A 16,434-nucleotide genomic window follows, 5' to 3' on the forward strand; every position below is an offset into this window, starting at 1 on the left:
TTACCCCCAAAGTCTCAGAACCTTGGTAGTGGGTATTAGCAAGAACCAGCAGAGTATATGTGATGTATATACGCTGGGAGTGTTGAATGGGGAATGAGGGTTGCGGTGGGACAGAATATAAGGAATTCACTGATATCGGACAGTCTCCTGAGACTTAGATGATAATACCTTGACAAGGTTGCCCGAAGTCAGTTCTAATACGCTGCTGGCTGGCTCCTTGAAGCTTGGAAATAAGGATGGTCTATAGTGGAGATGCCAGCACTGCCTTGGCAGAGTATTGAGGAAGCGGTCTTAAAGACATGGGCTCATTTCATAAGACCTGAGAACACACTAGCTGATTCTTACCTGGAAGGACCTGGGTAGGCACTCCCCTAAAACTACAAGGAATGCACTAATGAGTGAGTGCTGGCATCATTTAAAAATGAATGATGATAGATGTCATCTCTAGACCAGGGTTGATAGGAGAGGAGATGGCTATAAAATTGACCTTCCTAGTGATAATGGAGATGTTATAAGATTCTGAAATAATAGAGGCCAGGTGGCACCACTTAACTATCAGAGGTAAGGCTGACATAATTATTATAACAGACACAGTCCATAATGTCACCAAGGAAACTTGACCCACAGGGGTCTGTGGTAATGGCAAATTGACCAGGGTGTTCCTTGGGGTTAAATAAATTAGCAACTGATAAAGGTTATTACTTGATTTGTATAAACATAAACCAAGAGCTGGAAAGCAAATGGTTGGTGTTGGCCACTGCAATGGCCATTGCAATGGAAAATCATGCTCCCTTATCTGCTATCTAGATCTGAGCCAATTCTTAGTCATACGGCTCATCAATTGAGAAAGAAGAGGTCAGGTTCCCTTCCAAAAGGTCTTCGCAATGCTATAGCAAGTATATGAAATAAATATTTCACTAATCCTTAATCAAAAGAACCTTGGGCCTTTCATCTTATTAACTGTACAATAGAGAAAGGATAATACAGTTCTTTCAAGGGCTTCTGAAAATAGAGAAAAAAAGATGACACTGATTTTAGGAGGACACATAAGGTCATGATGGCCCCTGTTAGAATGTGGCTTTATGGAGGCAAGGTGACAAATGGGTGTCCTATCTCAAGTCTATCTCACAGTGGGTCTAATGAATCTAAGGCCTTCCAGATGAATATTTTTCTAGTTATAAATGCAAAATTGGATATTCCTAGTGGCTGGCAGAAGCCTCACATTAGTTCCTTGACCGGTTACATAAGTGCCACAGTGATAGAAAAAGCCAAGCGGAAGTTTCTGAAATCACCGTTGCAACCTGGCCAAAATAATAAATCAAAGGCAATCTATAGGTCAGTTGGAATGGCAGAGACTTGAGCCATCTTCAAAGTCTAAAAGATTGATGTATGATGGACCCCATCATATTCCCATTTAATTCACTGGTATGGCCCCTACAAAAATCAGGGTGATCACAGCAAACAATAGTGGACTACCATAAAATTGACCAAGTGGTAGTGTTAATCATAGCTGCTATGTTGTATGTAGTACTGCTAATAGAACAAATCAACCCAGCTGCTATTAAACTGGAAAATGAATTTTTTAAAGTTATTATCAGGAGAAAGGACTGAAAGCCCTTAGCATTTACCTGGATGGTCAGCAGTGCAAGTTCAGAAAGTTGCCCCAGGTCTATGTTAACTCTGCTGCTTTCTGTTGCAATAGAGTCTAAAGGGACACTCCACAGAATCTGCTGGTCCACGACTTAAATGACATTATGTTAATCAAACTAGTGAGCATGAAGTAGCAAGTGCTCCAGATGTTCTGACAAGCCATATGTGAACTGAAAAGTGGATAAACCATAGAAAATTTAGTCTCTACTAAAAATACAAAAATTAGCCAGGCATGGTGGTGGGCACTGGTAATCCCAGCTACTCAGGAGGCTGAGGCAGGAGAATCATAGGGTGAACCTGGGGGGTGGAGGTTGCAGTAAGCCGAGATCATGCTACTTTACTCTACTGGGCAAAAGAGCAAGACACCATCTCAAAAAAAAAAAAAAGAAAAAGAAAATTTAGGGTACATTAGTGACATTTTTATAGTCCATGTTTTGAGGCAAGCTAGGACATTCCTTCAATGTAAAGGACAAGTTATTACACCATGCACCTCCTGTACTAAAGAAAAAGGCACAGTGCTTTAGGTCTCTTTAGATATGGGGGATATTCTATCAGTTGGGTTCCCTGTCTCAAGTTTCTTGCCCCTTGGTGTCACAATTCAGAGACATGTTCTACTCAGTCTCTCAGAGGTTCCCTAGCAAGATCAAGCCTGGCTGTCTACAATAGTAACCACCTCATTAACACTAAATCTTTAATGGGCTTTTCTCCTTACTCCTATCTCTGCACTACTCTCTACAATGCTTCGTGAGATCACCTCCTAAATAAGTTACACTGAAATCCTTGTTCAGGATCTGCTATTGGAGGAACCTAAACCAAGAGAGTGGATAAAGGTAAAAACAGGGAAAATATTTACCAAGTTATTGCAATAATCCAGGCAGGAGATGATGATGTATCAATGAAGGTGGTAGCACCAATAAAAAATTGGGAGGCCATTAGACTGAGGCAGCTCCAGCACCATGGATTCCCACTTAAGCAAACCAAAACCTATTTCAGTGTAAACACTCTGAACCAATCACGAATTGTCAACTAACATTTAATCTTAATCAAAAGAACCTTGGGACTTTCATCTTATTAACTGTACACTGGAGAAAGGATACTACAGATCTTTCAAGGGCTTCTGAAAATAGAGAAAAAGATGACACTGATATTAGGAGGACACATAAGGTCATGATGGCCCCTGTTAGAGTGTGGCTCTATGGAGGCAAGGTGACAAATGGGTGTCCTATCTCAAGTCTATCTCACAGTGGGTATAATGAGTCTAAGTCCTCATTAGAACACTCTATTACTTATATATATATATATATATATATATATATACATATGTATATATGATAGATATATATATAAGAACATTCTATTACTTATGCATAACCAGCTGAAACCATCTAACTAACTTCTAACTAGATCACTTTAACCAATCAATTTTTTTTACCCTGCTTCCTCATTTACATTTTTTTTTTTTTTTTGAGACGGAGTCTCGCTCTGTCACCAGATTGGAGTGTAGTGGTGCTATCTGGGCTCACTGCAACCTCCGCCTCCCAAGTTCAAGCGATTCTCCTGCCTCAGGCTCCACAGTAGCTGGGACTACTGGCACATGCCACCATGCCTGGCTAAATTTTGTATTTTTAGTAGAGACGGGGTTTCACCATGTTGGCCAAGATGGTCTCAATCTCTTGACCTTGTGATCTGCCCGCCTTAGCCTCCCAAAGTGCTGGGATTACAGGCATGAGCCACCGTGCCTGGCCTCATTTACCCTTTAAAAGCCTTCCTCTTATGCCCATTTGTTGGAGCCCCAAATTGCTTGCAGTCTTGAGCTGCCCCATTCGTGAATTGTTGTCTGTTCAAATAAACTTTCGACAATTTTAACATGCCAAGATTTGTCTTTTAACACACTGGAGGTAATTGGATGTGATCAAGTGTGATTGAATTTTGGATGTATTTTGAAGTTAGAGGTGTGAAGTTGGATGTGTGATGAGAGAAAGATGGAGTCCAGGATGTCTCCAAAACTTTTGCCTGAATTAACTGGAATGATCAAGTTTCTTTCAAGTGAGATGGAAAAAGACTTCAAGAAGAACAGATTTTCTGGGGAAGATACGGAGTTCAATTTTGGTCAGCTAAAGTTTGAGATACCTAGTAAATATTCAAGACAAGCTTTCAAGTAGGCAGTCTGGGTGCATGAGTCTAGTGCTCAGGAGGAAGGCCCACACAGGAGATATAAATTTGGGACTCACTGGCATATGATGATATTTCAAGCAATGAGACCAAATGAGATCACCCAAAAAAGTAATGTAGAGAGAAAGAGAAGAGGACCAATGCCTGAGCACTGGACCCCTCCAATGTTAAAAGCCGGAAAGAAGGGGAGGAACAGACAAAGGAGATTTTAAAAATTCTATCAGTGAGACAGGAAGAAAACCCAGGAAATGGGATATTCAGGAGGCTAATGGGACCAAAAAATACAGTATATAAAAAAGGATGTGATCACATGTATCAAATGTTTGCCGATATGTCAGATCAAATAAGGACTGGGAATTTATGAGTGGATTTAGTGATGGGAAGATCAGTTGAAGCCTGGGGACATGTTTTTTGGTATTTAACAATATTATGAAGTACACTTCATTAATTCCAATGAGGTTCAATGAATATCTGAGCATTCCTGAGGCTGAATACAATGCAGCCTTTCTCAAAAAGATGGGGGAAGGTATGCATGAAAAGAACTCTTAAAATGAACTTCGGATACTTTGCAATTTTGCCAAAGGTCAGCCATGATATTGGCAATAAAACATCGGAAATAATATGATTATAATAATAATATTACAGATGAGCAAACTCCCCTGGGTGCCCTGGTGGGAAAAATACAATAATACTAGAATCTCCTGGCAGTCAAACCAGTTAATTTACTGAATGCTTTTTGTGCTAATTTTGCTGTAAAATAGACAGTAGATTCTATTGAACAACGGTACCTAAAATTTCCAACTGCACTGTGTTTTGGCTTGTTATAATCAATGGGAGGCCGAAATGATGGCTGAATTCAGACTGCTACAGTCACCTGACAAGAATGCTGAAAGTCATCTGTCAGTAAGCCCTAATTGTTCAATGAGAGTCCAAGAGAGATAATGCCAAAAAAGCCTTATACACAAAAAGCAACTGACTCCCAGAAAGGCAGGGGGCAAAAATAAGTCCATTTCATCTGTTCTCTCTCTGGCGAAAAGTTGTTCTGTGGCTAGTTTTAACTTTGGTACAAATAATAGATTTTTTTCTTCTCTTATGATAGCATTTGATTTTGGTCTGGGAATTACCTTTAGCTTACTTCACCAGTGCTCAGTGTCATTTTCTCTCCTGATGGAAAATGTTGCCTAATCAGTGTTTGCATTTCTTCATCCACTGTCCTTCTCTTGCCAACAGTCATACTTGTTATAAAAATAGTATCTACCTATAGGATTGTTAAAAAAGATCATGGAACTTAATCTAGCTAAATCACTTAGGATGGTACTTGGAAAAGAGCTTGTGCTCTGCATATGAGTGTTACCTCTTGTTTTTATTTTACATGATAAATGTTTAGGGGGAGAAAAGATTTCTTTTCTTCATCCATTGCTAGGTTCATGGCTGGGGGTCCTATAACATAAGACACATTAACAAGAGAAAAACACACAAATGATTTAATATAAATTTTATGTGACACAGGAAACTTTGTAAGGAAATGAAGACTCAAAGAAACAGGTAAACATGTGTATTTTTATGCTTAGGTTTGATGACGAGTGTACCATCATAGGCAAATATGACTGGAACAAAAAGGGGTATGATCTAATGGTAATAAACTGGGGAGAACTTAGCAAAGGCTGTTTGTACAGATTCTTTTCTGAATGTCTGTCCTTCAGAGGTAAATATGTTCCTTTGCTCTAGGTATAGAAAGGGTACCTCAGCAATGAAGGTCTTATGATCTGCTGCAGGGGAGAATAGTGAAAGAAGGTCAGAGAGTGACTTTTCCAGGTTTTATTACCTGCTTCAGCAGAGAAGGGTGAGTGGAAGGTAAAGGTGATTTTCCTTCCGCTGATTTCTCAAATACTAAGGTATCATGTTTAGGGGTAGTATTTCCTGAACTCCATCAGGTTTTACCCTTGTATGGCCTATCTTTTCATGAGTCTCTGTTACTTGTGACTATAAAAAATATGGAACTTATCAAATCATTGTGAGCATGGATGCATTTTTCTAATCTTTTTCTTTCCTTCTCCTTCTTTTTTTTTTTTTTTTTTTTTTTTTGAGGCAGGATCTTGCTCTTTTTCCCAGGCTGAAGTGCAGTGATGTGATCATAGCTCACTGCAGTCTCAAACTTCTGGGCTAAAGGGATCCTCCTGCCTCAGTCTGAGTAGTTGGGTCTTATAGGCATGCACCACCAGGCCTGGCTCATTTTTTAAATAGAGACAAGTTCGTGCTATGTTGCCCAGTGTATTAGTCCATTTTCACACTGCTATATAGAACTACCTGTGACTGGGTAATTTATGAAGAAACAAGGTTTAACTGACTCACAGTTCTGCAGGCTTAACAGGAAGCATAACTCGGAGGCCTCAGGAAACTTATGATCATGGTGGAAGGTGAAGGAAAAGCAAGGCACATCTTCCCATGGTGAAGCAGGAGAGAGAACAAATGGTAAAGCGCCACACACTTTCAAACAACCAGATACTGTGACAAATCACTATCACAAGAACAGCAAGGGGAAGGCCCACTCCCATTATTCAAATACCTCCCACCATGCCCCTCCCCCAACACATGGGGATTACAATTAGAGATGAGATTTGGGAGGGGACACAGAGCCAAACCATATCACCCAGACTGCTCTCAAACTCCTACGTTAAAGTGATCCTCCCACCTCAGCCTCCCAAAGTGCTGGGATTAAAGGTATGAGCCACCACACTTGGCCTATACTTCTAATTCTAAATGTATGAATGTGTAGGAAATAATAATCCCGAAACCTTCGGAAATCCCACAAAATTCTGGAGAGGAGAGTAAGTATAAGCCATTCACATTCTAAAGGCCTGGACCAGACCTCAGAGTCTTAGGATCTCTGAGTCTAAGCAAAGCAACTGACATCTCCCAAGTGAGCTGCTATAGTCTGGATATGCTTTGCTTGGCTCTGCCAAGTCTCATGTTAAAATCTGATCCTTAGTGTTGGAGCTGGGGCCTGATAGGAGGTGTCTGGATTGTAGGGGGAGATCTCTCATGAATGGCTTAGTGCCATTCTTGGGGGAGTAAGTGAGGTCTCATTCTTAGTTCCCACAAGAATAGGATGTTGAAAAGAGCCTGGTACCTCCTCCTATCTCTTGCTTCCTCTCTTGCCATACAATCTCTACATACCATGAGCAGGAGCAGCCTGAAGCCCACACCAGAAGCAGATACTGGAACCATACTTCTTGAACAGCCTTAAGAATCACAAGCCAAATAAACCTTTTTTCTTTATAATGTACCCAGCCTTAGATATTCCTTTATAGCAACACAGATGTACTGAGACATAAATTTGGTCCCAGGAGTTGGGTGTTGCTATAAAGATACCTGAAAATGTGGAAGAGGCTTTGGAACTGGGTAATGAGCAGAGTTTGGAAAAGGTTGGAGGGCTCAGAAGAAACAGAAAGAAAAAGTTTGGAACTTCTTAGACATTGGTTAAGTGGTTGTGACCAAAATGCTGAAAGACATATAAACAGTTAAGGCTGTGCTGATGAGGTCTCAGGTGGAAATGTAGAAACTGTTAAGAACTGGAGCAAAGGTCACCTTTGTTACATTATAGCAAATAATTTGGATGCATTGCATGCATGCCCTACAGTGGCAATCTACAGTATCCAGCAGAAGAGATTTCTAAGCAGCAAAGTGTTTAAGAAGTGATGTGGCTGCTTTCAACAGCTTAGATCAGATGTGGGAGAAAAGGAATGACATGGAGTTTGAATTTATAATTAAAAGAGAAGCAGAGCATAAAAATTTGAAAAATTTGCAGTCTTGTCATGTGGTAGAGAACAAATGGAGCATTTTCAAGAGAAGAATCCAAGGGTGTTAACGAGCAACCACTTGCTACAGAGATCAGCACAGATAAAAGGTAGCTGGGTGCTTCTAGTCAAATCAGTGGGAAAAAGGCCCAAAAGTCACTTCAGAAATATTTGAGGCAGCCCCTCCCATCACAGGCCCAGAGGCCTAGGAGGACAGAATTGTTTGGGGTGCACACCTGGGGCACCACTGCCAGATGCCACCCTAGGTTGGTGCTCCCTGCATGCCAGCTACTCTGACTCTAGCCATGGTTGAAAGGGCCCCAGATACTGCTCTAGCTGCCACTCCAGAGGGTGCAAGCCATAAGCCTTGGAAGCTTACATGTGATATTAAGTCTGCAAGTATGCAAAATTTAAGAGTAGTGGAGGTTTGGCAACTTCTACCTCAATTTCATAGGACCAATCAGATAGCCTAGGTGCGCAGGCAGAAGTCTGCCACAGGGGCACAGCCACTGCAGAGGGCCTCTACTAGGGCAGTGTGGGACGAGTACTGCTGCCCTCCAGGTTCCAGAATGGTAGAGCCACCAGTAGCCTGCAATCTTAGCCTGGAAAAGCTACAGGCATTGAATTCTAACCAGTGAGAGTGGCCACATGGATTATGCCCAGCAAAGCCATTGGACCAGGGCTGCCTAAGGCCTTGGGAGCCCACCCAATGAATTAGTGTGGCTATGGGACATGAAGTCAAAGATTATTTTGGGTCTTTAAGATTTAATGTCTGCCCTGCTGGGTTTCAGACTTGCCTGGGGCCTGTTACCCTTTTCTTTTGGTCAAATTATCCCTTTTGGAAAGGGAATGTTTACCCAATGTCTGTCGCACTATTATATCTTGAGAGTATGTAACTTGATTTTGATTTTACAGACTCACAGCTTGCTTTGAGTCTCAGAAGAGATTTTGGACTTTTGGGTTGGTACTGGAACATGTTAACACTTGTGGGTACCATTGGGACAGAATGATTGCAATGTGGGAAGGACATAAGATTTGGGGGCCCAGGGGAGAAATGCTATAGTTTGGATAAGGTTTATTAAAAGTGTCATGTTGAAATTTGATCCCCAATGCTGGAGCTGGGGCCTGATGGAAAGTGTCTGGATCATGGGCACAGATTTCTCATGAATGGGTTGGTGCTATTCTTGAGTAAGTGAGTTTTCACTCTCAGTTCTCGCAAGAACTGATTGTTGAAAAGAGCCTGGCACCTCCTCTTCTCTATCTCACTTCCTCTCTTGACATGTGATCTCCACACACCATAAGCAGAAACAGCCAGAAGCCCTCACCAGAAGAAAATGCTGGTGCCATGATTTTTGTACAGCCTGAAGAACCGTGAGTCAAATAAACCTCCTTTCTTTACAAAGTACCAGCTTCGGGTATTCTTTTATAGCAACACAAATGGACGAAGACACAAGTATTTATAGCAATTGCATGCTTCTAAGAAAAACAAAACATATATCCCCCTCCCAATCCCATCTCCATCTTTCTTAGATTCACTGGGTCTTACCTTTGGCCCACCCAGGGCACAGCTTATATTCCAAGTCTTAATTTCCTTTGCAAGGAGGCTTTGCTGGTGAAGGAAACCAGAATATGTCACCCCAAAATATACCTAATTTACATAAAAATTATTTTGAGCTGAAGGTAATTAAGCAGCAGCAAATGCAGGAAAAGCTCTCTCTACCCTCCCCGTTTCCTGCCTAAAGGAAAGATGTAAATTCTCCTTTACCAGAAACATCTCTAGATACTTAAACCAGCCTAGAGATAACACCACAGAAATCTGCAAACAAACCTTACTCCATTCATTTCCTCACATATTTTTACCTTCCTACTTTTTGCCACCCTTGGAAGCCTAAAACCACTTTTCTTTGTCCTGTCATTTCTTGACAAATTTGTTGTTCTTTGTTTGAAGATGGTATATCAGCCAGAGTTCTAAGCCACTGATTTGAGTTACTCTGTTGAGGTTTCTCCTGTGTGATGTGCATTGCATGCATTATAATAAACTGTTTTTCTCTTCTTAATCTGTCTTTTTGGTTAATGAGTCCCAGCTAAAAACTCACGATGGGTGGCCAGGTGCAGCGGTTCACACCTGTAATCCCAGCACTTCAGGAGGCTGAGGCAGGTGGATCACCAAAGGTCAGGAGTTCAACACCAGCCTGACCATGGTGAAACTCCATCTCTACTAAAAAAAAATACAAAAATTAGCCAGGCGTAGTGGCGTGTGCCTGTAGTCCCAGCTACTCCAGGAGGCTGAAACAGGAGAATTGCTTGAACCTGGGAGGTGGAGGTTGCAGTGAGCCGAGATCGCGCCACTGCACTCCAGCCTCGGTGACAGAGAGAGACAGTGTCTTAAAAAAAGAAAACCTCAAGATGGGTAGAGGTAAGTTTGCTTCCCCTGTGCTGGTAACATGCTCGTGCACTGACATCCTTTTGGAGGGTGGCAGCTTTGGTAGTTAGGTCCAGTCATTCTTCTTGGAGCCCCTGACACCTCCCTGGTATGCCATGAGGAGATGGAGTACAAATTTGCTGTTTCCAGAACCTCTAATCACCAACCCTTCAAGGTCTGGAACGTTTTTCAGTTTTTGCATGTCTGGTTCCTGATCTTAGAGTCCCAAAGCCCATCTCCTTTTCTGGACTGTGTTCTTTTACAAATTTTCTTAACTCTGTAAGACAAGCCCCAGATCTCCATTCACCCTAAAGCTGAACTGAGACAAAGGGGTATGAGAGAGAAAAATAAATACCTCTTGTGTTTCTCATATGCCTAAGCTGTGCAAACAAAACACAAATTCATATTTCAGTGGATTATTCTGGAACATAGTAATAAAATGGACCACACCATCTCTTGCCTCTGGCCTTGGCGTATACTGCTGCTTCTTCCTGGAATATGCTGCTTCCCGCTCCTCTTTAACTGGCTACCTCCTACTCTTCACATCTTAGGTTAAACATCACTTAGCAAATTTAAACTATGCCTTAATTCATTATTTCGAAGAATCAACACAGATTAAAGATTTCAAGAACATAAATATACTTTCATATATGATATTCACTACCATAGCTTAAATTAAGGAGAGAGTGGCCTCCCAAGATCTGCAAATAAAGAGAGATTTCCCTTCAGGGGTTCCTACTTCCTTCCTGCAGCCTCCTCTTCTTAAAGGCATCCACCTTTTCAAGGGTTGTGGGCTCCTGACCCTTTCCATTACCCTTTCCCAAAGTCTTCCCACAGAAAAGGATCATTAGTTGCTCATTTCCATCTTAGTGCAAATGTAAATCAATGTGTTAAGTCTCCTGGGGTATTCAAGATACTCTGGTGGAATGAGAGACTTTGTTCCCAAATAAAGTGATGTTAAGCTGCAGGAAGAAGGATTTTACTTATTGCAGTTTAATATTAAGTGACTTTGGGCCTGCCCCAACCTCTTTCTATCAGTAAAATAATGATGCATGTATTCTGATTTTCCCAACAATTACTTTGGAAACTAAACGAGATAACGTATCTGAAAATGTCTATGAAGTATTACATAAATGCTAGTGCTATTATTAGTTTTACCAACTTAACATCCATTGGCATTCAAGGCAAATCTGGAGACCCTTTATTCATAATGCCTGGATCTCTCTATGTTGCTGCATTCAGTATACTTCCATGTAGATTTACAGACAGTTTCAGACTAGTTTCATAAAGTAAGAAAGCATATGTCTTTAAGAATAAAACAATACCTATGTCTTGCAATAATGTTTCTTGTAATCTTTTTCAAAATCTTTTGTCTCAGTGGGAATCTTCTGTTTTTCTTACTTTTGCACTATAGAGCATTTTATTTGTCTATATAACTTAAAACTTTTTTTCTCTCTGCCCCAAGAGCTAAAATGTGATATTTATTAAAATAACTCATTTCTTCATTTTCAATGAAAATGAATTAAATCCACCATTATCTTTTAATTAATTAGGGGAAAAGGTTTTACTTATTATTTCTTACAGTTGAATTGCACTGATCTCTAGAGTCTGTAAAATTAAGAAATTCAAACTTAAGGTTGTTGGAACTTTAAATTATTCTGAGCTTTGAGAGAGATGTGGCTATGCAGTCTGAGTCACATGGCATGCAGCTGCAGCTTCTGACTTTTTTTTCCTGTAAATAATTATGACCAAAGAGTGCCAGAGATTAGAGTCCCTCAGATCACTGTCCACCCATCCTTAGGAAATAATAAAGTAATCTTCCTTAGAATGTAGCAATCTATAACCAATAAAATCACTGTAACATATGCACTGGTCTCATACGAAACATGTAATCTGCTAAAATTTCTCTTTCTGCCTATATAAGTGAAACTTTACCTCCTCCACTTTAAAACACTGGTCTCATTTGTTTGGAGTTGTGTCTCCTGGATGGCTATCCTTAAGCATTGCACTGGAATAAATGCTATTCTTAATGATCTTTTCTGATTCCCATTATTTAAGATTGACAAACCTTAAGTCAAAAACGAAACAAATAAAACTACATTCTTCTGCCATATCAAAGATGTACTGTTCAATCATTAGTAGCATGCATTTCATACTTCCTGCATATCACCAAAGCACTATATTTTCCCTTTGATCAAATCTTATGAATTTGGATGATTAAAAATGATCATTGCTTACCCATATTGAAAGTTTAAAGATTTCCAAGCTTATTTAAGCTTTCCTGTTACTGGTTCTTGTGAATCTCTTTTCCCCTGAAGTCATCACATAATTTTGAAAAGTAGGCAGCTAATTACGCTAGGAAAAAAGAAATAAAAAATCTGTAAATTTATTTTCTACTAAATTGATATACACTAGGCAAGAGTATGGCTGCTTACGTGGCTAGGCAATACTCTGTGAACTCAAATCAAATAAGCCATTGAGTTTTTCTGATAATGATACCCTTAAAAATAATCAGTCATTTTTCTTTCTTTTTAAAATTTATATTTATTTATTTATTTACTTATTCGTTTACTTTTGAGGCAAAGTCTCACTCTGTTACCCAGGCTGGAGTGTAGTGGTGCGATTTCGGCTCACTGCAAGCTCCACCTCCAGGGTTCAAGTGATTCTCCTGCCTCAGCCTCCTGAGTGGCTGGAATTACAGGTGCACAACATCGTGCCCAGCTAATTTTTGTATTTTTAGTAGAAATGGGGTTTTGCCATGTTGGCCAGGCTGGTCTCGAACTTCTGACCTCAAGTGATCTGCCTGCCTCAGCCTCCCAAAGTGTTGGGATTACAGGCGAGAACCACTGCGCCCAGCCAATCAATCATTTTTCAAATCCAACCAACTGACCTCAAGGACCCTTTATGTACTAAATAGCTCAGATTGTCAGAAAGTAAACTACAGGTCATGAGTCAGCACGTTTAGATCCTGAAAATGTTGGCCATTTTTCTCAGTCAGTTATTCATTCACTCATTCATTCAACAAATATTTTTGGCCATCCATGTGTAAGGCACCCATTTGGATGAACAAGTGCCTGAGCTAAGCATTCAGGTGAATGAAGAAATAGAATTCCCTACTTTCATGGAAATTACAATCAAGTGGGAAGAGAATAAACAATATATAAAACAAGATAATCATGAAGCATGCTCATGAGGGAGACTGAATGAAACACGAAGAGAGGGTGACTAATTAAGATTGGATGACCATGAAGTGCCTGAGTACATGAAATTTGTTTGAAGATCTGAAGAATAAGAGAAAGCCCACCAAACAAAGAACTAAAAGAGGAATGTTCCTGACCCATGGAACAGAAATGTAACCCTCAAAGCAGGAACAGACTTGGCCTTCTCAGTATTTCTGCAAGAAGCCAGTAAAATCATCTTTGCAAAGATTATGACAGTAAGAGAAGTCTAGTCTAGCATGGCTGTCCCCATTCTTGCTTCTAGTCTCACAGGCTGGCTGTCCTTGCTCATTCCTGGGGTGAGACCAAGCTAACCATGGGAGGAATTCAGTTTATAGTTTAACTTTGAAGAAAGAATAATAGTAGTACCTCCCTAAAATTAACACTGTCTTTGTCTCGGGACTGACCCCACCTTTGTAAGTCTAATGAAAAGTCGTAAGATTAGGATTACTGGAAGGGCCTGATTTCTGCTAAGATGTAGGCATAGCTTGCCTTTCTATATTCATTTTACTGTGCTGGAGATCACAAGACTTGTAACTTCCCCAACTGCTTCTAAGATAACATCGCTATTGTAGAAATTAAGATTGTAGAAATTAAGATTGGTCTTTTGAGATATTTTTCAGACTTCTGCATTCTGCTGACTGACTCCACCCAGACCTGTGACTCATGACTCATCTGGTCCTGTGGCTCCCACACAGAGGCTGGCTCAGTGCATGAGAATTGTTTTCCACACCCCTATGATTTCATTCCCAACCAATCAGCAGCACCCCTTCCCCAGCTCCATGCTTGAAAATTATCCATAAAAACCCTAGCCTCTGAGTTCTCAAGGAGGCTGATTTAAGTAACAAACTCCCATCCTTCTGCCTGGTTAGCTCTGTATTTATTAAACTCTTTCTCTACTGTAATACTGCTGTTTCAGTATATTGGCTTTACCTGCACATTAGGCAAGAAGGACCCATTGGGCAATTAGACCATGTGTACAGCTTAGCGATTGGATGCGAGAGTGGTAGGACATAAAAGAGACAGAAGTAGGGCTACATGGCTGGGCACGGTGTCTCATGCTTGTAATCCTAGCACTTTGGGAGGCTGAGGCAGGTGGATCACAAGGTCGGGAGTTTGAGACCAGCTTGTCTGACACAGTGAAACCCTGTCTCTACTAAAAATACAAAAATTAGCTGGGAGTGGTGGCGGGCACCTGTAATCCCAGCTACTCGGGAGGCTGAGGCAGGAGAATCACTTGAACCCAGGAGGTAGAGGTTGCAGTGAACCAAGATCGTGCCACTGCACTCCAGCTTGGGTGACACAGCAAGACTCCATCTCAAAAAATAAAAAAAAAAGTACAGCTACATCATGAAGCTCATAAAGATCAAAGTAAGGGGTTTGGCTTTTCCTTCAAGTAGGAGAAGCAGCCATAGGAATCCTAAGCTGTGCAGTTACGGGGTCTGTTTACATTTACAAGATCACTTTGGCTGCTCTGTGTGGAATGAATTACAAAACTGCAAGACTGGAAATAGAAAACTAATAGTGAAGTTACTGCAATGGCCTAGAAGAGAGAGGTTGGTGCCTTGGACCAGGGTAAGAGCAAGGTAGAGAGATAAAAGTTAATGAATTTTTGATACATTTGAAGATAATAGTTATAAAAGCGAATAGTGATCAAAATATTAAATATTAAAGAGAGAATGAGGGAAAGAGAGAAATCAAAGATATTTTCTAAATTTTTGAACTGAGGCACTGTGTTGATAGCATGTCATTTACTGAGATAAGGCTAAGGGAGGGTAAGTTTTTGATGGAAAATCAAAAATTTTATGAAAAGTAGGAACGCCAGGAAAGAGAAAGTAATATACCAGAATAATATAGCTATCAAGTTGGAGAATGAAATATATCAATCAGTGTTAGCTGAGCTACAATTAAGCAGCAAAGAAATGTGATTCTTCCAGAGATTATCTTATTTTAATGTGCAGAAGGCTAACAAATAGGCACAAGTTATTTAATGGGCCGTAGCTTGCAGAGTACAGTGATTGCATTTATGTGACAATGCACATGGACTCCTGGCACTTTTTACAGAATATTATAAAACATTGATACATTTAATTTTATCAAATAAATCAGAAATCACTTTGCTAGAATATTTATATGTTTTATATATATGTAAAATTAGCATATATATATATATATATATATATATATATAAAATCCAAAAAGTGCCTGGCACTTTTAATATATAGTAGTATAGTATATTGTCAAGAAATACTTGCTGAATGAATGCAAAGATGTATAAAATACAAAATTTTGGGTACATATGCTCATGAAAGAGGCATGAAAAATGCAACTACACATCATAAACTATTTAGAGATGTGTTAATAACACTTGATTATTAGACAAATGGTAGCAACAAGCAATGGTGAACCTGTAACAGCAGGCTTCTGGAAGATACATAGTTTGAGAATCACTCGGACAAAATAATTCATTCTGAATTGTAGTAAAAACTAGATTCAGTTATCAGTTCTACACAAATTACTTAATTTGGGACTCTGAAACACAAATGTCTAAAGCAGCCAGTCAGGAAATAGCAGAGCAAAGGTACTGGAACCATTGGGAGTGTTGAGCATGGACTAAACTAGAGGACACTTGCTTGGTTCAGGAGCAGATATTTCTCAGCTCTTTTAGTCATTATCATGTTGGATTGAGAGTGCCATACTGCCAGATGTTTCCATTTTTCAAGACTTTTAAACACTGGCGATTCCGTTATTCAGAAAATGCCACCTGGTCAAATTTGGCTCTTGGATTCTTAATTCTGACCTTGGACTTAATCTTCCCGGGCCTCAGATGCTGTAATTATTTGGAAGTGCTATGTAAACTAAACATCATTTTTTCGGTGGTTCATAACATCTTAGGTCACACATTTTTCCAAGAATCTGATGAAATTATGGATACTTTCCTCAAAACAATTTGATATAAGTGACATTTTGGATAAAATTTCAGGATATTCATGGGCCCCTTGAAGGGTGCTCATGAACTGTTAAGGATTACATGGACCCAGCTTAAGAATCCCTGGGTTAAACAAATATAATATTAAAATATTATAATGATGTCTCTTTTTTTTCTTTAACTGCCAGGAAGCTCAGACCCAGATTTGTGGCTCTAAAATAGTAATTGTGTAAAATCCTAAAATGT

General features: G+C 40.0%; 1 long non-coding RNA gene across 3 annotated transcripts in view; it reads right to left on the reverse strand.

The window, feature by feature from the left end:
- LOC116810344 (uncharacterized) overlaps positions 1–16,434 on the reverse strand; it is a 142,202-nt gene that overhangs the window by 103,167 nt on the left and 22,601 nt on the right. For 2 of the 3 annotated variants that reach the window (XR_009213530.1, XR_009213533.1), the window contains exon 2: positions 12,280–12,396. This is a non-coding gene — a long non-coding RNA (uncharacterized LOC116810344). Of the gene's footprint in view, positions 1–9,165; positions 9,229–12,279; positions 12,397–16,434 lie in introns of all 3 variants that reach the window. The other variant, XR_009213532.1, reaches the window with a different exon arrangement.

The sequence above is a fragment of the Hylobates moloch genome, unplaced genomic scaffold (assembly GCF_009828535.3).
Source record: "Hylobates moloch isolate HMO894 unplaced genomic scaffold, HMol_V3 SCAFFOLD_1, whole genome shotgun sequence".
Classification (NCBI taxonomy): domain Eukaryota; kingdom Metazoa; phylum Chordata; class Mammalia; order Primates; family Hylobatidae; genus Hylobates; species Hylobates moloch.